The 21717-nt window shown below is 43.8% G+C and overlaps 12 non-coding genes across 12 annotated transcripts; 7 read left to right on the forward strand and 5 right to left on the reverse strand.

Moving 5' to 3' along the window:
- Positions 1 to 1978: 1978 nt before the first annotated feature.
- Positions 1979 to 2050, forward strand: trnaf-gaa (transfer RNA phenylalanine (anticodon GAA)). Its single transcript has one exon. It is a non-coding gene; the product is annotated as a tRNA-Phe (tRNA).
- A 1036-nt stretch (positions 2051 to 3086) lies between these two features.
- Positions 3087 to 3159, reverse strand: trnav-cac (transfer RNA valine (anticodon CAC)). The gene has a single exon. It is a non-coding gene; the product is annotated as a tRNA-Val (tRNA).
- An 898-nt stretch (positions 3160 to 4057) lies between these two features.
- On the forward strand, positions 4058 to 4130 carry trnaf-gaa (transfer RNA phenylalanine (anticodon GAA)). The gene has a single exon. It is a non-coding gene; the product is annotated as a tRNA-Phe (tRNA).
- Positions 4131 to 5161: 1031 nt separating this feature from the next.
- trnav-cac (transfer RNA valine (anticodon CAC)) lies at positions 5162 to 5234 on the reverse strand. The gene has a single exon. It is a non-coding gene; the product is annotated as a tRNA-Val (tRNA).
- Positions 5235 to 12775: 7541 nt separating this feature from the next.
- Positions 12776 to 12849, forward strand: trnaf-gaa (transfer RNA phenylalanine (anticodon GAA)). Its single transcript has one exon. It is a non-coding gene; the product is annotated as a tRNA-Phe (tRNA).
- A 1073-nt stretch (positions 12850 to 13922) lies between these two features.
- Positions 13923 to 13995, reverse strand: trnav-cac (transfer RNA valine (anticodon CAC)). Its single transcript has one exon. It is a non-coding gene; the product is annotated as a tRNA-Val (tRNA).
- Positions 13996 to 14903: 908 nt separating this feature from the next.
- Positions 14904 to 14976, forward strand: trnaf-gaa (transfer RNA phenylalanine (anticodon GAA)). Its single transcript has one exon. It is a non-coding gene; the product is annotated as a tRNA-Phe (tRNA).
- Positions 14977 to 16958: 1982 nt separating this feature from the next.
- Positions 16959 to 17032, forward strand: trnaf-gaa (transfer RNA phenylalanine (anticodon GAA)). Its single transcript has one exon. It is a non-coding gene; the product is annotated as a tRNA-Phe (tRNA).
- A 1043-nt stretch (positions 17033 to 18075) lies between these two features.
- trnav-cac (transfer RNA valine (anticodon CAC)) lies at positions 18076 to 18148 on the reverse strand. The gene has a single exon. It is a non-coding gene; the product is annotated as a tRNA-Val (tRNA).
- A 901-nt stretch (positions 18149 to 19049) lies between these two features.
- trnaf-gaa (transfer RNA phenylalanine (anticodon GAA)) lies at positions 19050 to 19122 on the forward strand. The gene has a single exon. It is a non-coding gene; the product is annotated as a tRNA-Phe (tRNA).
- Positions 19123 to 20167: 1045 nt separating this feature from the next.
- trnav-cac (transfer RNA valine (anticodon CAC)) lies at positions 20168 to 20241 on the reverse strand. Its single transcript has one exon. It is a non-coding gene; the product is annotated as a tRNA-Val (tRNA).
- A 900-nt stretch (positions 20242 to 21141) lies between these two features.
- On the forward strand, positions 21142 to 21215 carry trnaf-gaa (transfer RNA phenylalanine (anticodon GAA)). The gene has a single exon. It is a non-coding gene; the product is annotated as a tRNA-Phe (tRNA).
- The last annotated feature ends 502 nt before the right edge of the window (positions 21216 to 21717 follow it).

Consider the following 21717-nt stretch of genomic DNA (forward strand, 5'->3'; position numbering starts at 1 on the left):
CCCTGCAGTTCAACACACAATAAACAAAAAGCGCTTTTACCGGTTATCCCTATGTTACCAGGCCTCACAAACCTTGGGAAGCTCTACACTTGGATTGATCCGTTCCAACCTTAATGTAGATTCCCAATACATTACACAAGCCTACAGTGCCTAATAAATTTCGATTCTATCGAGCAGGGCGAATTTTCCAAATTTCACAACCCGTTGCACCGAGGCCGCACTGTCTACCGACGCCGGTATCGTACATCTTCCCCTTTAATTTAACAGCCGCTCAACGAGGTATGGTTCAGTGACCCCACTCAATACCTGGACCAAATTTTCCAGCGTCGACACAGAACTTACACAGCCTTAAATTTTTTTTATCCGAATGCAGACTACAACGCCCATACTTTAGATTTTTCAAACGTCGCCTGCCTCAAGTTAACCTACGTAACTTCTAGAGGTCAATAGGCCATGTCATTTTTTCCCCAAGCGCAAGATAGCACATACACACACAGCAGTTGGTTATGCAAAGCAGCTATTTACAGCAGTATAAGTAAGCACAGGTAAATTCTCCACCGCCTCTCTTTGTCTCTCCCACACAGATAATTTGCTTAAAGCAGCCAAATCAGAATTTAATGATCAGAATTCTCTAATCTTACCAACATTTGCTCACACTGTCTCGAACACAGAGAATCGTCCGTTAAAAGCTTTAAGCGCTATTTAACTTCACTGATGACGACAGTCGTGCGTCCGGGCGAGTCCAGACAAATGTTAGTTCTGGAAACGGCTCCTCACGCCTGTGTTCGTGACGCCATTCTGTCGTGTATTTCTTGTTCACACAGACTCAACTTTTATGCTCAAATTAACACATGAATTTATTACATAGAATGAAATAGTACAATCACAGAATAATCATGAGAGAGGTGGTGGCTGAATTCACCCACTTGTTCTTCTGCAGAAAGAACTGAGAGGTCGAAAAAGGTCAGCTGGGTGTCTGCAGCAGACCCTCTGCGAAGCACTCTAAGAAACATCTCCCAATGCCCACTTTTTAAAGCTGTGTTGTTTATGCAACCAGCGAGTGCCTACGTGTCCATCGAAAGTCCATGTTTACTCAGCTGCAGCAGTTTATTTGTTTTAGTGGCCAACCTGACACCACGGTCAACTTGACATTTGTTGCAATGGACAGAAATAACTCCATAGGAGGAACAGAATTTACCACAGTAGCCTAAATCTCTGACAAAAATATAAGACGTAATCCAACAAAAGCTGCTCTGGCCAGACACACCAACAATTGCAGCCACTCAAGTTATTTGCTCTCTTTTCAAAACCATTTACCAACTTAAGCCACATTCTTCCTCAAGTACAAACTGCTGCCCCTGAGCATGTTACGATTGAGTGGATTGGAGAGGCCTGGAGGTTTTGGTAACTCTTTCCAGGTCAGCCCTGGTGTAGCACAGCGAAATCTGCCAAAATCAATTTCAATCAAGTTGCTGGAAACACAAACATGTTTTAGCGCTGCTTAAAGCCTACTCAAAGATTCCTTTTTGTTGCATGAAGCAGTAACACACCTCAACAACCAAAGCCAGTGGTTTCTACCTAATGCTACCTGTAGCTGGGAGCTTTTGAATTTTCTCAGCTTACCCTCGTAACCCCCGGTAAATTTTGCAAGAAAAAGCAAGAGTTGATTGCTGTGTGTCAATGACTAGTTACAGTGGACAGCACACACAATCTGATATGGAGTCACTTGATAGATGTTGGCTCCAAAAACATGCGTTTTCCTTTTGGATTCATCCTCCAATCAACATTGTAGAAAATTCAGCAGCTGTTACGACGCTGTTTCGCTATTTGCCTTGTTCTCAGGTTCTTTGACTCTGTAAATTCCCTTAACGGGAACGGTTTTCTTTGTTATCAAGTCACAGGAAGGAAAACTTTTACAAGGTTTTGTCTAAAAACCTGAAATTTGAAACTCTTTGCCACCATCATGTGGCTTGCTTGTGCTGAAATAGCTCAGCTGGGAGAGCGTTAGACTGAAGATCTAAAGGTCCCTGGTTCAATCCGGGTTTCAGCAGGTAATTCCCCTGTTCTTTGCTTTATCCTTTAAAAGAAAACCTTTACAGGAGGAGGCGGGGCGAGACATACCATGGAAACACAATCTGTAAGGCAGTGGCCTCTTAAGACAGGCATTTTGAGTACGAGTTCTGCCCAGGGTGGAGCAGAGGAAGCTTGCTGGGCCCATAACCCATAGGTCGATGGATTAAAACCCTCCTCTGCTAGAGTTTTTCCATCAGCACCTATGTTGTCATCAACTTTGAGCCTGTAGCTGATCCTAGGCTTAAAGGACTGAACACACTCATTGCTCTGATAAGAATTTTACAGCAAAGAAACACAGTCGTTAGTTTAATAAAAATATACCAGGCAACAACTTTCAAAGCTGTGTGACTTTGAGTTCCATCACTGGTAACAGAGAGACCTGTGAAAGCACACCAGCCAAAATAAAGGAACCTTGACCAACGTTGGGCTCGAACCCTGAGATTGACAGCTTTAGGCGTATCTGGCTGAGCTAGCCAGGCTACAAATAAATGCAATTGTCTACATATGAGTGATAAGGTCAGGGGGCTCTTGGTAAAAGTTTGGTGCCCTCTGGGGCCACGTTATGTCACTCGACAAAACTGCTCCATACGATGAAAGGCTGACACCAATGCTTGGCCATGATGCTCAGTGGTGGCTGAGCAGTGGCCTAAAGGCCCGGCATGTCTTTGGAATCCCAGGAATCACAGCTGGGTTCACTGTCCCTCAAAACCTTGGGGTGCCTGATCAGACTGCGTGACGTACAGGACAACGGTCCAAATGAACACACAAACAGGGCTCAGACTTATTATTGTCCCATTTCAGGCTGCAGGTTGATGGTGAGTCTTGCTTCTCTGATTTCAAACCATTCAACTTTCACAGGCGTGCACTGGCTTCTGAAGACAGGGATTACAGGTCATATCCAGGGTTTCAACGACCAATGTCCCGCTCCTAACCACAACCACATGTGTTGCAATACTGAAGAAAAGAAAAAAACTTGTGCTGCTTGGACAAATGTGAGAGAAAAGGACATCCTCTGTTTCTGCCTGGCATTGAACCAGGGACCTTTTGCGTGTGAAGCAAACGTGATAACCGCTACACTACAGAAACCTTGATCTGATTAGGGCTTTGGTCATGGCAAAGTTGGTACAGTATCTCACCTCTTCAAAGCTAATACTGAAACTCGCTGTTGCTTTATCAGAAAGATGTAATGGTGCCTTGAAAATTATTTGTTGTAGCCTAAATCTCTGACAAAAATATAAGACGCAATCCAACAAAAGCTGCTCCGGGCAGACACACCAAAAATTGCAGCCACTCAAGTTATTTCCTCTCTTTTCAAAACCATTTACCAACTTAAGCCACATTCTTCCTCAAGTACAAATTGCTGCCCCTGAGCATGTTATGATTATGTAGATTGGAGAGGCCTGGAGGTTTTGGTATCTTTCCCGGTCAGCCCTGGTGTAGCACAGCAGAATCTGCCAAAATCAATTTCAATCAAGTTGCTGGAAACACAAACATGTTTTAGCGCTGCTTAAAGCCTACTCAAAGATTCCTTTTTGTTGCATGAAGCAGTAACACACCTCAACAACCAAAGCCAGTGGTTTCTACCTAATGCTACCTGTAGCTGGGAGCTTTTGAATTTTCTCAGCTTACCCTCGTAACCCCCGGTAAATTTTGCAAGAAAAAGCAAGAGTTGATTGCTGTGTGTCAATGACTAGTTACAGTGGACAGCACACACAATCTGATATGGAGTCACTTGATAGATGTTGGCTCCAAAAACATGCGTTTTCCTTTTGGATTCATCCTCCAATCAACATTGTAGAAAATTCAGCAGCTGTTACGACGCTGTTTCGCTATTTGCCTTGTTCTCAGGTTCTTTGACTCTGTAAATTCCCTTAACGGGAATGGTTTTCCTTGTTATCAAGCCAAAGGAAGGAAAACTTTTACAAGGTTTTGTCTAAAAACCTGAAATTTGAAACTCTTTGCCACCATCATGTGGCTTGCTTGTGCTGAAATAGCTCAGCTGGGAGAGCGTTAGACTGAAGATCGATAGGTCCCTGGTTCAATCCCGGGTTTCAGCATGTAATTCCCCTGTTCTTTGCTTTATCCTTTAAAAGAAAACCTTTACAGGAGGGGGGGGAGACATACCATGGAAACACAATCTGTAAGGCACTGGCCTCTTAAGACAGGCATTTTGAGTGCGAGTCCCGCCCAGGGTGGAGCAGAGGAAGCTTGCTGGGCCCATAACCCAGAGGTCGATGGATTAAAACCCTCCTCTGCTAGAGTTTTTCCATCAGCACCTATGTTGTCATCAACTTTGAGCCTGTAGCTGATCCTAGGCATAAATGACTGAACACACTCATTGCTCTGATAAGAATTTTACAGCAAAGAAACACAGTCGTTAGTTAATAAGAACATACCAGGCAACAACTTTCAAAGCTGTGTGACTTTGAGTTCCATCACTGGTAAGAGAGAGACCTGTGAAAGCACACCAGCCAAAATAAAGGAACCTTGACCAACGTTGGGCTCGAACCCTGAGATTGACAGCTTTAGGCGTATCTGGCTGAGCTAGCCAGGCTACAAATAAATACAATTGTCTACATATGAGTGATAAGGTCAGGGGGCTCTTGGTAAAAGTTTGGTGCCCTCTGGGGCCACGTTATGTCATTCGACAAAACTGCTCCATACGATGAAAGGCTGACACCAATGCTTGGCCATGATATTCAGTGGCGGCTGAGCAGTGGCCTAAAGGCCCGGCATGTCTTTGGAATCCCGGGAATCACAGCTGGGTTCACTGTCCCTCAAAACCTTGGGGTGCCTGATCAGACTGCGTGATGTACAGGACAACGGTCCAAATGAACACACAAACAGGGCTCAGACTTATTAATGTCCCATTTCAGGCTGCAGGTTGATGGTGAGTCTTGCTTCTCTGATTTCAAACCATTCAACTTTCACAGGCGTGCACTGGCTTCTGAAGACAGGGATTACAGGTCATATCCAGGGTTTCAACGACCAATGTCCCGCTCCCTACCACAACCACGTGTGTTGCAATACTGAAGAAAAGAAAAAAACTAGTGCTGCTTGTACAAATGTGAGAGAAAAGGACATCCTCTGTTTCTGCCTGGCATTGAACCAGGGACCTTTTGCGTGTGAAGCAAACGTTATAACCGCTACACTACAGAAACTTTGATCTGATTAGGGCTTTGGTTATGGCAGAGTTGGTACAGTATCTCACCTCTTCAAAGCTAACACTTAAACTCGCTGTTGCTTTATCAGAAAGATTTAATGGTTCCTTGAAAATTATTTGTTGTAGCCTAAATCTCTGACAAAAATATAAGACGCAATCCAACAAAAGCTGCTCTGGCCGGACACACCAAAAATTGCAGCCACTCAAGTTATTTGCTCACTTTTCAAAACCATTTACCAACTTAAGCCACATTCTTCCTCAAGTAGAAATTGCTGCCCTTGAGCATGTTAGGATTGAGTGGAGTGGAGAGGCCTGGAGGTTTTGGTATCTTTCCAGGTCAGCCCTGGTCTAAGAAACATCTCCCAATGCCCACTTTTTAAAGCTGTGTTGTTTATGCAACCAGCGAGTGCCTACGTGTCCATCGAAAGTCCATGTTTACTCAGCTGCAGCAGTTTATTTGTTTTAGTGGCCAACCTGAAACCACGGTCAACTTGACATATGTTGCAATGGACAGAAATAACTCCATAGGAGGAACAGAATTTACCACAAACTTTCCCCCTCAATGGACAGACAAATGTCCATTAAAGCTAAGCCCAATTTACTTTACTGCCTTAAACCAGTGATAAGCACTAGCAAGGTCCCAACCCATTTTAAGTTTTGTTTAACCTTAGCAATGTGGACACATAAATCACTTAAAATAGCCAAATTTATCCTACTGCTAATACAGGACTTTTCAGGGCAGCCAGCCTGATGACCTCTGAATGTTTCACAGGTGAATCCGGTACCTGCCTCTAAAAATAAACACAAAAACAAATTACTGACAAGTTTACAAACACACTTGGACCCTCATGGCAGGTAAATTAGATGCATTATATCAAACAACACAGGTATCATTATTCATACAATGATTAACCTGACTATCATAAACCATTTTTACTAAACATCAATCTTAGGGTTCTCCATTTCCCCCTCTGATACTTTAACACAGTGGTTCGGATGATACCAGGTGGGAGAGCCTTTAACTTGAACTGCTCTCGAGGTCGTCTTGACCAACATGTTGGGACCTTCTTGTCGGGCATGGTCCCACGTTCTCCTAAAACCCCTTGATATACACCGGATCCCCAGGTTTCAACTTCAGCTCCAGCTCGTCCTTTGCCTAGGACGTCTCCTTTTGCCTAGGCTCTTCTTTCAGCTCCAACAGGTGATCCTCACACGCAGCAACAGTCAGTCTTGAAGGTCTGTGCTGCCACGTCGTTCCGCCTCCTATAGATGTGTTGGTCCGCGCAGTGCCACAATATTATGTGGGTGAGAAGTCTTGGTCTAGCTGGAATTGGTTTAATTGGACTCTCCATCGGCTCCTTCGGCTCCAGTGGCTCTTCCATCATGGTTGTTCTGGAAGTTGTGGCACTGCACCCTCTGCGTTGTCCTGGGAAGCTCATCTGATGCCTAGCCTCTCTGCTAGCCGACCCAGTTGGTCCAGCTCACTTGTGGCCCTCACACCGAGTCACTCGCTTCCAGACTGTCCAGGGCTCCAGCACTCTTCTGCTGCGTCATCCTCTGTCCCCCTCAGACTGGTGCTCCAGCTGTGACCTGAGAGCTAATAGCTGAGAGGCAGAAAGCTCTGCACCATAGTGCAGCATAAACCATCCTACAGAGCTAGGGTTAGGGTTAGGCTAAATAGAACATATAGTTTGCTTCTTGTCTCAGGCCGTCGTGTAGAAATCAGAAAATCCGAGAATATAAAATAACCAATTTGTAGCAGGTCAGAAGATAGAAGACCCTCTTCTGATACTGAAGTAACCTGTGGACAGAGGTTAGGGGTAGGAGAGAAATCGGTTCGGTTAGGCAAGAAAATCAGTTTAAGCGAGGTGTTTATGCTGACACAGTTTCTCCACTGCTGCTCCGCCTAAAGAGAAGGGTTGAAGTTGTTAATGTGAGCTTCCTGTGTGCAACAACACTCTGAGATGCAGAATGAAAATGGTTAAACCCTCATTATATAAAATCAACAACAATAAACATCATCGACACGTGTCATGGTCAGTCCGTAGAGCATATACAGTATCAGTCAGTCATGTCATGAGCTCAGGGTTTTTATGGTGCACATGAGCTAAGAGAGAAACCTCTTGCTCTATGAGAACTATAATTTAGAAAGGCTAGCCTGTGACCTTGTTCTGCTAAATGAGTTAGCAGTGTCACTAAGGGCCCATCAGTGATCCGGAGTTTGATCTTCTTTGACCTCTTCTTTCCTGCAATGGAACAACACAGCACTCCTGCATATGTTAATTATCTGTTTTACATAAAAACGTAGGTCACTGGTTGATGCATTAAACACTATTCTGTCAAGCAAAGCTTCATGCAATGTTAGTTTTATGCGTTCTGCATATTTTTTTTACAAGCTACACCCTGAAATGCAAGGTTCACAGCACTGTTTCATCTCTCTATTGTCAACATTCACACTTTCCCTTTTCTTTACTCCTTGACCTCCTTTCCTTCCTCACATACTGTACCATGCTACCATCTCTTTTTCTCTCACTCCACTAGGAATCCTGCTGAGATCATCCTCTTTGCAAGCTATTTACACTCCAATTCAACATATGAACCGACTCAAACACCAACCTTTGAACCAATAGGCCTCCTTCAAATAAGTTCGCCAACTTGGGATGAGACACAACAGAAACAGAATGGAAGAATAGTCCCACAGCAGACGCCACACATACAAGTCTCCTGTCATTCATTTTCATTTTCATACTCCCCATACACACATACTGCATCCAAGTGATTATACAAATTACTAATTTAGAAAGTGAGGACAATTGAATCGCTAACTTAAGATGGGCACATTAGTACAACCCCTAAAAATCATTTCTTACCCTTACTTATCTATCCTTACTGGGACTTAATAAACTAAGTGAAATTAAGAAACTTATACAGCATCTAAACTTCAAGGTTACACCCTCGATGTCAGCTGACAGCTAAACAAGAAGGATTGAGCTTTAGTGACTAATGAAAAACACAGAATCACTGCGATAAAACTTATTTAGTTCAGGAAGTGCTGTAAATGTATGCACTAAGTGACTCTATGACGAAATTAACATACAGACTAAATAAGCTGCATTCTCACAACCTATCAGAGATGACACATTAGACATAACACAACCTGTTGAACCTGTTGCACAAAGCAATAAACCTAGAAACACAAACAACCCCACAATCACTACTGCATCTAATTGTAATTTCTCCCGTGACTATCTGAGTCTCTAATGACAACATACTGTAACATCTGTGGATAAAAACTACAACTAAAATATTTTAACTTACTAAAGAAAGTTCATATAAACCCACATACAGCCAAACCTCTTGGAGGATAAAACACAGTCAACCACTGAGCATCAGGTGAAGCATTTCAACAGCAGAGTGAGTGAATTGGGAACTTTATTTTGAAATATTCTCTATACCTTTCCCTTTCCCTTGCCTTGTAAAATTGGAATATTTTATTTTTAAGCTTTTGGCAGCTTTAAGGACTGAGTTATTTTCACCAATTCGACTTATTTATTTTGTTTTTTAAAAATTTAGATATTTGTCTGAGTCTCAAAGTACTAAAGTGTGCAGCAAGGTGAGAACACAGATTCAGAGGCCTCTGGCTTTTTGGCTTTTGATAACGTCCATTGACACAGTTCATATCTGACAGCCTGCACTGTCTCAGTGGCCCTGCTTCAGCCTCAGCCTTCCTTGGCCGTCCAGGTGGACTCTTGTTCCATCACTGGCATTGCACATGTCCATACCTCCCACACTGGAAGCAGTTCACAGTTTTTCCACAGCATCCTCGTCTTGCTCCTCGGCCTGGAGGAGTCCCTCCTCTCCTCATAGGAGGTCGTCTGGTCCACCCTCCTGGTAGAATGTACATCACCTGAGGTGTGGCCATGCCTGGTGGTGTAGGTGGGCTCTGAGGCACGCTGGCTGGTTGAGTAGACACCATCCTCGTCTCTCTTTTCTCCCCCTCTTCCCGCAGCTGCTGGCATGTTGCTTCCTTCACTGCCTCCTTTGCCTGCTTTTGACGCAGCTCAACAGCATGAATCACATGGTCAGTTATTTGTTCTACTGACATGTTGCAAAGTCCCACAGTGTCATTCAGATCATTCTGATCTGGTCTTGAAGGCCAGGGCAGATTTTGACGCTTTGCCCCTTTGACCAGCAGAGGAAGTCCATCAGAAACCTCATTTACCCGTTCGTCACCCACCCACACTAATTCCTCATCTGACCCAGCCCACAGTGATCTACCTGCTCTGTCACGCAGATCACTTTCACTGCAGGAATTTCCAATTGATATTTTCTGTTTTTTAAACAACGTCGGGCAGTTCTAATAACTCATCCCTTTCCACTGCCCTGTCTGTCCCTTCTAGACCAGCTACCGGGTGAACTGGCTTCTTTGTCCTTCCAGGTTTTGTTTCTTCTGCATCCATCTGGGACGCATCTGAAAGAGACTTGATTATAGTGATCTGATTAGATTGATTATTACAACATTGAGCCGTCTTTTTGCCCATCATTTTTACACAGCTAATAAAATGCAACACTGCATTTTCTCGTTCCCGTTTAAGGCCTAACTTCACAGATTTGATCTTAACCCACTGCCTCAGATCAAATGTCCCCTCTGTTGGCCAGGGTGACGTAGCCTTATCCGTCTGCTTATTCTATTTCTTCGAATACTTCTGAATCTCCTGAGAAAAGAGAGGATGTTTTCTCATTATTCCTATATCTGGAGAAGAAAGCTACCGGCGCGATACATAATATGAATATAGGGCATATGTATAGGTATGTATGTGACACACTTAAATGGACCGACCAGGAATGAATGTTAATGGACTTATTATACTTTTATTTTTTATCATACTTGACCTATTTGACTTCCTGCTCTGGGCAGTATTCACACACACGCACACACACACACACACACAGGAGACGTGAATACCTGTAGAGGAAAAAAGCTAACGTCTCTGGGCCCAATTTGGAGTCCCAATTCACTCCTCCCCCCTTTTTCTTTTTTAACCAAACCAGGAGACCACAATCTGCACACACTCTGTGACCTGCTTGACCAGTCCCAACCACAGTGTGGAAACATCGTTCTACAATACGCAGATTATTTCAAACAATGATTACCCCAATGTCCACACAGGAAACTAAAAAAATATTAGAATTATCAAAAATGATAGAATGATCGAAACGTTCGAAAATGTAATCTACACAGCATTTACCCCACGGCTCTTCCCAGACTGTTAAAAAACAAACAAACACACACACAGACCCTGAACAGTGAGGCTTTATCTCCCCCGTTACACACACACTCTCTGCTCCAAAGGACCAAAAGGGAATGCACACTGTCAATTATTAACACACACTCAAGGTTTTTTACCGACACTAACTCAAATGGTATTACCTCGACACCTGTTAATTATTATTAACACCGCAACAACTTAGCACTTATCACGCTATCCTTAAATGCATTAACATATACTAAACATATACTCACCCCAACTTAACTATACTTGCGCAATACTGACACATCGACACCCTGCAGTTCAACACACAATAACAAAAAGCGCTTTTACCGGTTATCCCTATGTTACCAGGCCTCACAAACCTTGGGAAGCTCTACACTTGGATTGATCCGTTCCAACCTTAATGTAGATTCCCAATACATTACACAAGCCTACAGTGCCTAATAAATTTCGATTCTATCGAGCAGGGCGAATTTTCCAAATTTCACAACCCGTTGCACCGAGGCCGCACTGTCTACCGACGCCGGTATCGTACATCTTCCCCTTTAATTTAACAGCCGCTCAACGAGGTATGGTTCAGTGACCCCACTCAATACCTGGACCAAATTTTCCAGCGTCGACACAGAACTTACACAGCCTTAAATTTTTTTTATCCGAATGCAGACTACAACGCCCATACTTTAGATTTTTCAAACGTCGCCTGCCTCAAGTTAACCTACGTAACTTCTAGAGGTCAATAGGCCATGTCATTTTTTCCCCAAGCGCAAGATAGCACATACACACACAGCAGTTGGTTATGCAAAGCAGCTATTTACAGCAGTATAAGTAAGCACAGGTAAATTCTCCACCGCCTCTCTTTGTCTCTCCCACACAGATAATTTGCTTAAGCAGCCAAATCAGAATTTAATGATCAGAATTCTCTAATCTTACCAACATTTGCTCACACTGTCTCGAACACAGAGAATCGTCCGTTAAAAGCTTTAAGCGCTATTTAACTTCACTGATGACGACAGTCGTGCGTCCGGGCCAGTCCAGACAAATGTTAGTTCTGGAAACGGCTCCTCACGCCTGTGTTCGTGACGCCATTCTGTCGTGTATTTCTTGTTCACACAGACTCAACTTTTATGCTCAAATTAACACATGAATTTATTACATAGAATGAAATAGTACAATCACAGAATAATCATGAGAGAGGTGGTGGCTGAATTCACCCACTTGTTCTTCTGCAGAAAGAACTGAGAGGTCGAAAAAGGTCAGCTGGGTGTCTGCAGCAGACCCTCTGCGAAGCACTCTAAGAACATCTCCCAATGCCCACTTTTTAAAGCTGTGTTGTTTATGCAACCAGCGAGTGCCTACGTGTCCATCGAAAGTCCATGTTTACTCAGCTGCAGCAGTTTATTTGTTTTAGTGGCCAACCTGACACCACGGTCAACTTGACATTTGTTGCAATGGACAGAAATAACTCCATAGGAGGAACAGAATTTACCACAGTAGCCTAAATCTCTGACAAAAATATAAGACGTAATCCAACAAAAGCTGCTCTGGCCAGACACACCAACAATTGCAGCCACTCAAGTTATTTGCTCTCTTTTCAAAACCATTTACCAACTTAAGCCACATTCTTCCTCAAGTACAAACTGCTGCCCCTGAGCATGTTACGATTGAGTGGATTGGAGAGGCCTGGAGGTTTTGGTAACTCTTTCCAGGTCAGCCCTGGTGTAGCACAGCGAAATCTGCCAAAATCAATTTCAATCAAGTTGCTGGAAACACAAACATGTTTTAGCGCTGCTTAAAGCCTACTCAAAGATTCCTTTTTGTTGCATGAAGCAGTAACACACCTCAACAACCAAAGCCAGTGGTTTCTACCTAATGCTACCTGTAGCTGGGAGCTTTTGAATTTTCTCAGCTTACCCTCGTAACCCCCGGTAAATTTTGCAAGAAAAAGCAAGAGTTGATTGCTGTGTGTCAATGACTAGTTACAGTGGACAGCACACACAATCTGATATGGAGTCACTTGATAGATGTTGGCTCCAAAAACATGCGTTTTCCTTTTGGATTCATCCTCCAATCAACATTGTAGAAAATTCAGCAGCTGTTACGACGCTGTTTCGCTATTTGCCTTGTTCTCAGGTTCTTTGACTCTGTAAATTCCCTTAACGGGAATGGTTTTCCTTGTTATCAAGCCAAAGGAAGGAAAACTTTTACAAGGTTTTGTCTAAAAACCTGAAATTTGAAACTCTTTGCCACCATCATGTGGCTTGCTTGTGCTGAAATAGCTCAGCTGGGAGAGCGTTAGACTGAAGATCTAAAAGGTCCCTGGTTCAATCCCGGGTTTCAGCAGGTAATTCCCCTTTTCTTTGCTTTAATCCTTTAAAAGAAAACCTTTACCAGGAGGAGGCGGGGGCGAGACAATACCATGGAAACACAATCTGTAAGGCACTGGCCTCTTAAGACAGGCATTTGAGTGCGAGTCCCGCCCAGGCTGGAGCAGAGGAAGCTTGCATGGGCCCATAACCCAGAGGTCGATGGATTAAAACCCTCCTCTGCTAGAGTTTTTTCCATCAGCACCTATGTTGTCATCAACACTTTGAGAGCCTGTAGCTGATCCTAGGCATAAATGACTGAACACACTCATTGCTCTGATAAGAATTTTACAGCAAAGAAACACAGTCTTAGTCCTGATAAGAACATACCAGGCAACAACTTTCAAAGCTGTGTGACTTTGAGTTCCATCACTGGTAACAGAGAGACCTGTGAAAAGCACACCAGCCAAAATAAGGAACCTTGACCAACGGTGGGCCTCGAACCCTGAGATTAACAGCCTTTAGGCTTATCTGACTGAGCTAGCCAGGCTACAAATAAATACATTTGACTACATAGTGATGGTGAGAAGGTCAGGGGGCTCTTGGTAAAAAAGTTTGGTGCCCTCTGGGGCCACGCTATGTCACTACTCGACAAAACTTCTCCATATTGAATGAAAGGGCTGGACAAGCCAAATGTTTGGCCATGATGCTCAGTGGCCGCTGTGGGCATTGGCCTAAAGGCCCGACATGTATTTTGGAATCCCAGGAATCACAGCTGGGTTCGACTGTCCCCCAAAACCTTGGGGTGCCTGAATCAGACTGCGTGACGTACAGGACAACAGGTCCAAATGAAACACAACAAACAGGGCTCAGAATTATTATTGTCCCATTTCAGGCTGCAGGTTGATGGTGAGCTTGCTTCTCTGATTTCACAATTCCATTCAACTTGTCACAGACGTGCACTGGCTTCTGAAGACAGGGAGTACAGGTCATATCCAGGGTTTCAACGACCAATGTCCCGCTCCCTACCACAACCACGTGTGTTGCAATACTGAAGAAAAGAAAAAAACTAGTGCTGCTTGTACAAATGTGAGAGAAAATGACATCCTCTGTTTCTGCCTGGCATTGAACCAGGGACCTTTTGCGTGTGAAGCAAACGTGATAACCGCTACACTACAGAAACTTTGATCTGATTAAGGCTTTGGTTATGGCAGAGTTGGTAGCAGTATCTCACCTCTTCAAAGCTAATTACTAAACTCGCTGTTGCTTTATCAGAAAGATTTAATGGTTCCTTGAAAAATTATTTGTTGTAGCCTAAATCTCTGACAAAAATATAAGACGCAATCCAACAAAAAGCTGCTCTGGGGCCAGACACACCAACAATTGCAAGCCACTCAAGTTATTTGCTCTCTTTTCAAAACCATTTACCAACTTAAGCCACATTCTTTCTCAAGTACAAATTGCTGCCCCTGAGCATGTTAGGATTGAGTGGATTGGAGAGGCCTGGAGGTTTTGGGTATCTTTCCAGGTCAGCCCTGGTGTAGCACAGCAGAATCTGCCAAAATCAATTTCAATCAAGTTGCTGGAAACACAAACATGTTTTAGCGCTGCTTAAAGCCTACTCAAAGATTCCTTTTGTTGCATGAAGGCAGTAACACACCTCAACAACCAAAGCCAGTGGTTTTCTACCTAATGCTACTTGTAGCTGGGAGCTTTTGAATTTTCTCAGCTTACCCTCGTAACCACGGTAAATTTTGCAAGAAAAAGCAAGAGTTGATTGCTGTGTGTCAATGACTAGTTACAGTGGACAGCACACACAATCTGATATGGGAGTCACTTGATAGATGTTGGCTCCAAAAACATGCGTTTTCCTTTTGGATTCATCCTCCAATCAACATTGTAGAAAATTCAGCAGCTGTTACGACGCTGTTTCGCTATTTGCCTTGTTCTCAGGTTCTTTGACTCTGTAAAATTCCCTTAACGGGAATGGTTTTCTTTGTTATCAAGCCACAGGAAGGAAAACTTTTACAAGGTTTTGTCTAAAAACCCTGAAATTTGAAACTCTTTGCCACCATCATGTGGCTTGCTTGTGCTGAAATAGCTCAGCTGGGAGAGCGTTAGACTGAAGATCTAAAGGTCCCTGGTTCAATCCCGGGTTTCAGCAGGTATTCCCCTTTTCTTTGCTTTATCCTTTAAAGAAAACCTTTACAGGAGGAGGCGGGGCGAGACATACCATGGAAACCACAATCTGTAAGGCACTGGCCTCTTAAGACAAGGCATTTTGAGTGCGAGTCCCGCCCAGGGCTGGAGCAGAGGAAGCTTGCTGGGCCCATAACCCAGAGGTCGATGGATTAAAACCCTCCTCTGCTAGAGTTTTTCCATCAGCACCTATGTTGTCATCAACTTTGAAGCCTGTAGCTGATCCTAGGCATAAATGACTGAAACACACTCATTGCTCTGATAAGAATTTTACAGCAAAGAAACACAGTCGTTAGTCTGATAAGAACATACCAGGCAACACTTTCACTGGTAAAGAGAGACCTGTGAAAGCACACCAGCCAAAATCAAGGAACCTTGACCAACGGTGGGCTCGAACCCTGAGATTAACACCTTAGGCTTATCTGACTGAGCTAGCCAGGCTACAATAAATACATTTGACTACATATGAGTGATAAGGTCAGGGGGCTCTTGGTAAAAGTTTGGTGCCCTCTGGGGCCACGCTATGTCACGCGACAAAACTATCTCCATATGATGAAAGGCTGACACCAATGTTGGCATGATGCTCAGATGGCCGCTGTGCATTGGCCTAAAGGCCCGACATGTTTTTGGAATCCCAGGAATCACAGCTGGTTCACTGTCCCTCAAAACCTTGGGGTGCCTGATCAGACTGCGTGACGTACAGGACAACGGTCCAAATGAACACACAAACAGGCTCAGACTTATATTGTCCCATTTCAGGCTGCAGGTTGATGGTGAAGTCTTGCTTCTCTGATTTCAATCCATTCAACTTTCCACAGACGTGCACTGGCTTCTGAAGACAGGGAAGTACAAGGTCATATCCAGGGTTTCAACGACCAATGTCCCGCTCCCTACCACAACCACGTGTGTTGCAATACTGAAGAAAAGAAAAAAACTAGTTCTAGCTTGTACAAATGTGAGAGAAATGACATCCTCTGTTTCTGCCTGGCATTGAACCAGGGACCTTTAGCGTGTGAAGCAAACGTGATAACCGCTCACTACAGAAACTTGATCTGATTAAGGCTTTGTTATGGCAGAGTTGGTACAGTATCTCACCTCTTCAAAAGCTAATACTTAAAACTCGCTGTTGCTTTATCAGAAAGATTTAATGGTTCCTTGAAATTATTTGTTGTAGCCTAAATCTCTGACAAAAATATAAGACGCAATCCAACAAAAGCTGCTCTGGCCAGACACAACCAACAATTGCAGAGCCACTCAAGTTATTTGCTCTCTTTTCAAAACCATTTACCAACTTAAGCCACATTCTTTCTCAAGTACAAATTGCTGCCCCTGAGCATGTTAGGATTGAGTGGATTGGAGAGGCCTGGAGGTTTTGGGTATCTTTCCAGTCAGCCCTGGCGTAGCACAGCAGAATCTGCCAAAATCAATTTCAATCAAGTTGCTGGAAACACAAACATGTTTTAGCGCTGCTTAAAGCCTACTCAAAGATTCCTTTTTGTTGCATGAAGCAGTAACACACCTCAACAACCAAAGCCAGTGGTTTCTACCTAATGCTACTTGTAGCTGGGAGCTTTTGAATTTTCTCAGCTTACCCTCGTAACGCCCGGTAAATTTTGCAAGAAAAAGCAAGAGTTGATTGCTGTGTGTCAATGACTAGTTACAGTGGACAGCACACACAATCTGATATGGAGTCACTTGATAGATGTTGGCTCCAAAAACATGCGTTTTCCTTTTGGATTCATCCTCCAATCAACATTGTAGAAAATTCAGCAGCTGTTACGAATCTGTTTCGCTATTTGCCTTGTTCTCAGGTTCTTTGACTCTGTAAATTCCCTTAACGGGAATGGTTTTGTTTGTTATCAAGCCACAGGAAGGAAAACTTTTACAAGGTTTTGTCTAAAAACCTGAAATTTGAAACTCTTTGCCACCATCATGTGGCTTGCTTGTGCTGAAATAGCTCAGCTGGGAGAGCGTTAGACTGAAGATCTAAAGGTCCCTGGTTCAATCCCGGGGTTTCAGCAGGTAATTCCCCTTTTCTTTGCTTTAATCCTTTAAAAGAAAACCTTTACAGGAGGAGGCGGGGCGAGACATACCATGGAAACACAATCTGTAAGGCACTGGCCTCTTAAGACAGGCATTTTGAGTGCGAGTCCCGCCCAGGCTGGAGCAGAGGAAGCTTGCTGGGCCCATAACCCAGAGGTCGATGGATTAAAACCCTCCTCTGCTAGAGTTTTTCCATCAGCACCTATGTTGTCATCAACTTTGAGCCTGTAGCTGATCCTAGGCATAAATGACTGAACACACTCATTGCTCTGATAAGAATTTTACAGCAAAGAAACACAGTCGTTAGTCTGATAAGAACATACCAGGCAACAACTTTCAAAGCTGTGTGACTTTGAGTTCCATCACTGGTAACAGAGAGACCTGTGAAAGCACACCAGCCAAAATAAAGGAACCTTGACCAACGGTGGGCTCGAACCCTGAGATTAACAGCCTTAGGCTTATCTGACTGAGCTAGAGAGGCTACAAATAAATACATTTGACTACATATGAGTGATAAGGTCAGGGGGCTCTTGGTAAAGTTTGGTGCCCTCTGGGGCCACGCTATGTCACTTCGACAAAACTTCTCCATATGATGAAAAGGCTGACAACCAATGTTTGGCCATGATGCTCAGTGCCGCTGTGCATTGGCCTAAAGGCCCGACATGTTTTTGGAATCCCAGGAATCACAGCTGGGTTCACTGTCCCTCAAAAACCTTGGGGTGCCTGATCAGACTGCGTGACGTACAGGACAACGGTCCAAATGAACACACAAACAGGGCTCAGACTTATTATTGTCCCATTTTCAGGCTGCAGGTTGATGGTGAGTCTTGCTTCTCTGATTTCAAATCCATTCAACTTTCACAGACGTGCACTGGCTTTCTGAAGACAGGGAGTACAGGTCATATCCAGGGTTTCAACGACCAATGTCCCGCTCCCTACCACAAACCACGTGTGTTGCAATACTGAAGAAAAGAAAAAAACTAGTGCTGCTTGTACAAATGTGAGAGAAAATGACATCCTCTGTTTCTGCCTGGCATTGAACCAGGGACCTTTTGCGTGTGAAGCAAACGTGATAACCGCTACACTACAGAAACTTTGATCTGATTAAGGGCTTTGGTTATGGCAGAGTTGGTACAGTATCTCACCTCTTCAAAGCTAATACTTAAACTCGCTGTTGCTTTATCAGAAAGATTTAATGGTTCCTTGAAAATTATTTGTTGTAGCCTAAATCTCTGACAAAAATATAAGACGCAATCCAACAAAAGCTGCTCTGGCCAGACACAACCAACAATTGCAGCCACTCAGTTATTTGCTCTCTTTTCAAAACCATTTACCAACTTAAGCCACATTCTTTCTCAAGTACAATTGCTGCCCCTGAGCATGTTAGGATTGAGTGGATTGGAGAGGCCTGGAGGTTTTGGTATCTTTCCAGGTCAGCCCTGGCTGTAGCAACAGCAGAATCTGCCAAAATCAATTTCAATCAAGTTGCTGGAAACACAAACATGTTTTAGCGCTGCTTAAAGCCTACTCAAAGATTCCTTTTGTTGCATGAAGCAGTAACACACCTCAACAACCAAAGCCAGTGGTTTCTACCTATGCTACTTGTAGCTGGGAGCTTTTGAATTTTCTCAGCTTACCCTCGTAACGCCCGGTAAATTTTGCAAGAAAAAGCAAGAGTTGATTGCTGTGTGTCAATGACTAGTTACAGTGGACAGCACACACAATCTGATATGGAGTCACTTGATAGATGTTGGCTCCAAAAACATGCGTTTTCCTTTTGGATTCATCCTCCAATCAACATTGTAGAAAATTCAGCAGCTGTTACGAACGCTGTTTCGCTATTTGCCTTGTTCTCAGGTTCTTTGACTCTGTAAATTCCCTTAACGGGAATGGGTTTTCTTTGTTATCAAGCCACAGGAAGGAAAACTTTTACAAGGTTTTGTCTAAAAACCTGAAATTTGAAACTCTTTGCCACCATCATGTGGGCTTGCTTGTGCTGAAATAGCTCAGCTGGGAGAGCGTTAGACTGAAGATCTAAAGGTCCCTGGTTCAATCCCGGGTTTCAGCAGGTAATTCCCCTTTTCTTTGCTTTAATCCTTTAAAAGAAAACCTTTACAGGAGGAGGCGGGGCGAGACATACCATGGAAACACATCTGTAAGGCACTGGCCTCTTAAGACAGGCATTTTGAGTGCGAGTCCCGCCCAGGCTGGAGCAGAGGAAGCTTGCTGGGCCCATAACCCAGAGGTCGATGGATTAAAACCCTCCTCTGCTAGAGTTTTTCCATCAGCACCTATGTTGTCATCAACTTTGAGCCTGTAGCTGATCCTAGGCATAAATGACTGAACACACTCATTGCTCTGATAAGAATTTTACAGCAAAGAAACACAGTCGTTAGTCTGAATAAGAACATACCAGGCAACAACTTTCAAAGCTGTGTGACTTTGAGTTCCATCACTGGTAACAGAGAGACCTGTGAAAGCACACCAGCCAAAATAAAGGAACCTTGACCAACAGGTGGGCTCGAACCCTGAGATTAACAGCCTTTAGGCTTATCTGACTGAGCTAGCCAGAGCTACAAATAAATACATTTGACTACATATGAGTGATAAGGTCAGGGGGCTCTTGGTAAAAGTTTGGTGCCCTCTGGGGCCACGCTATGTCACTTCGACAAAACTTCTCCATATGATGAAAGGCTGACAACCAATGTTTGGCCATGATGCTCAGTGGCCGCTGTGCATTGGCCTAAAGGCCCGACATGTTTTTGGAATCCCAGGAATCACAGCTGGGTTCACTGTCCCTCAAAACCTTGGGGTGCCTGATCAGACTGCGTGACGTACAGGACAACGGTCCAAATGAACACACAAAACAGGGGCTCAGACTTATTATTGTCCCATTTCAGGCTGCAGGTTGATGGTGAGTCTTGCTTCTCTGATTTCAATCCATTCAACTTTCACAGACGTGCACTGGCTTCTGAAGACAGGGAGTACAGGTCATATCCAGAGGTTTCAACGACCAATGTCCCGCTCCCTACCACAACCACGTGTGTTGCAATACTGAAGAAAAGAAAAAAACTAGTGCTGCTTGTACAAATGTGAGAGAAAAGGACATCCTCTGTTTCTGCCTGGCATTGAACCAGGGAGCTTTTGCGTGTGAAGCAAACGTGATAACCGCTACAACTACAGAAACTTTGATCTGATTAAGGCTTTGGTTATGGCAGAGTTGGTACAGTATCTCACCTCTTCAAAGCTATACTTAAAACTCGCTGTTGCTTTATCAGAAAGATTTAATGGTTCCTTGAAAATTATTTGTTGTAGCCTAAATCTCTGACAAAAATATAAGACGGCAATCCACAAAAGCTGCTCTGGCCAGACACACCAACAATTGCAGCCACTCAAGTTATTTGCTCTCTTTTCAAAACCATTTACCAACTTAAGCCACATTCTTTCTCTAAGTACAAATTGCTGCCCCTGAGCATGTTAGGATTGAGTGGATTGGAGAGGCCTGGAGGTTTGGTATCTTTCCAGGTCAGCCCTGGCGTAGCACAGCAGAATCTGCCAAAATCAATTTCAATCAAGTTGCTGGAAACACAAACATGTTTTAGCGCTGCTTAAAGCCTACTCAAAGATTCCTTTTTGTTGCATGAAGCAGTAACACACACCTCAACAACCAAAGCCAGTGGTTTCTACCTAATGCTACTTGTAGCTGGGAGCTTTTGAATTTTCTCAGCTTACCTCGTAACCGCCCGGTAAATTTTGCAAGAAAAAGCAAGAGTTGATTGCTGTGTGTCAATGACTAGTTACAGTGGACAGCACACACAATCTGATATGGAGTCACTTGATAGATGTTGGCTCCAAAAACATGCGTTTTCCTTTGGATTCATCCTCCAATCAACATTGTAGAAAATTCAGCAGCTGTACGACGCTGTTTTCGCTATTTGCCTTGTTCTCAGGTTCTTTGACTCTGTAAATTCCCTTAACGGGAATGGTTTTCTTTGTTATCAAGCCACAGGAAGGAAAACTTTTACAAGGTTTTGTCTAAAAAACCTGAAATTTGAAACTCTTTGCCAACATCATGTGGCTTGCTTGTGCTGAAATAGCTCAGCTGGGAGAGCAGTTAGACTGAAGATCTAAAGGTCCCTGGTTCAATCCCGGGTTTCAGCAGGTAATTCCCCTTTTCTTTGCTTTAATCCTTTAAAAGAAAACCTTTACAGGAGGAGGCGGGGCGAGACATACCATGGAAACACAATCTGTAAGGCACTGGCCTCTTAAGACAGGCATTTTGAGTGCGAGTCCCGCCCAGGGCTGGAGCAGAGGAAGCTTGCTGGGCCCATAACCCAGAGGTCGATGGATTAAAACCCTCCTCTGCTAGAGTTTTTCCATCAGCACCTATGTTTGTCATCAACTTTGAGCCTGTAGCTGATCCTAGGCATAAATGACTGAACACACTCATTGCTCTGATAAGAATTTTACAGCAAAGAAACACAGTCGTTAGTCTGATAAGAACATACCAGGCAACAACTTTCAAAGCTGTGTGACTTTGAGTTCCATCACTGGTAAACAGAGAGACCTGTGAAAGCACACCAGCCAAAATAAAGGAACCTTGACCAACGGTGGGCTCGAACCCTGAGATTAACAGCTTTAGGCTTATCTGACTGAGCTAGCC

This window comes from Betta splendens, chromosome 9 (assembly GCF_900634795.4).
Source record: "Betta splendens chromosome 9, fBetSpl5.4, whole genome shotgun sequence".
Taxonomy (NCBI): Eukaryota; Metazoa; Chordata; class Actinopteri; order Anabantiformes; family Osphronemidae; genus Betta; species Betta splendens.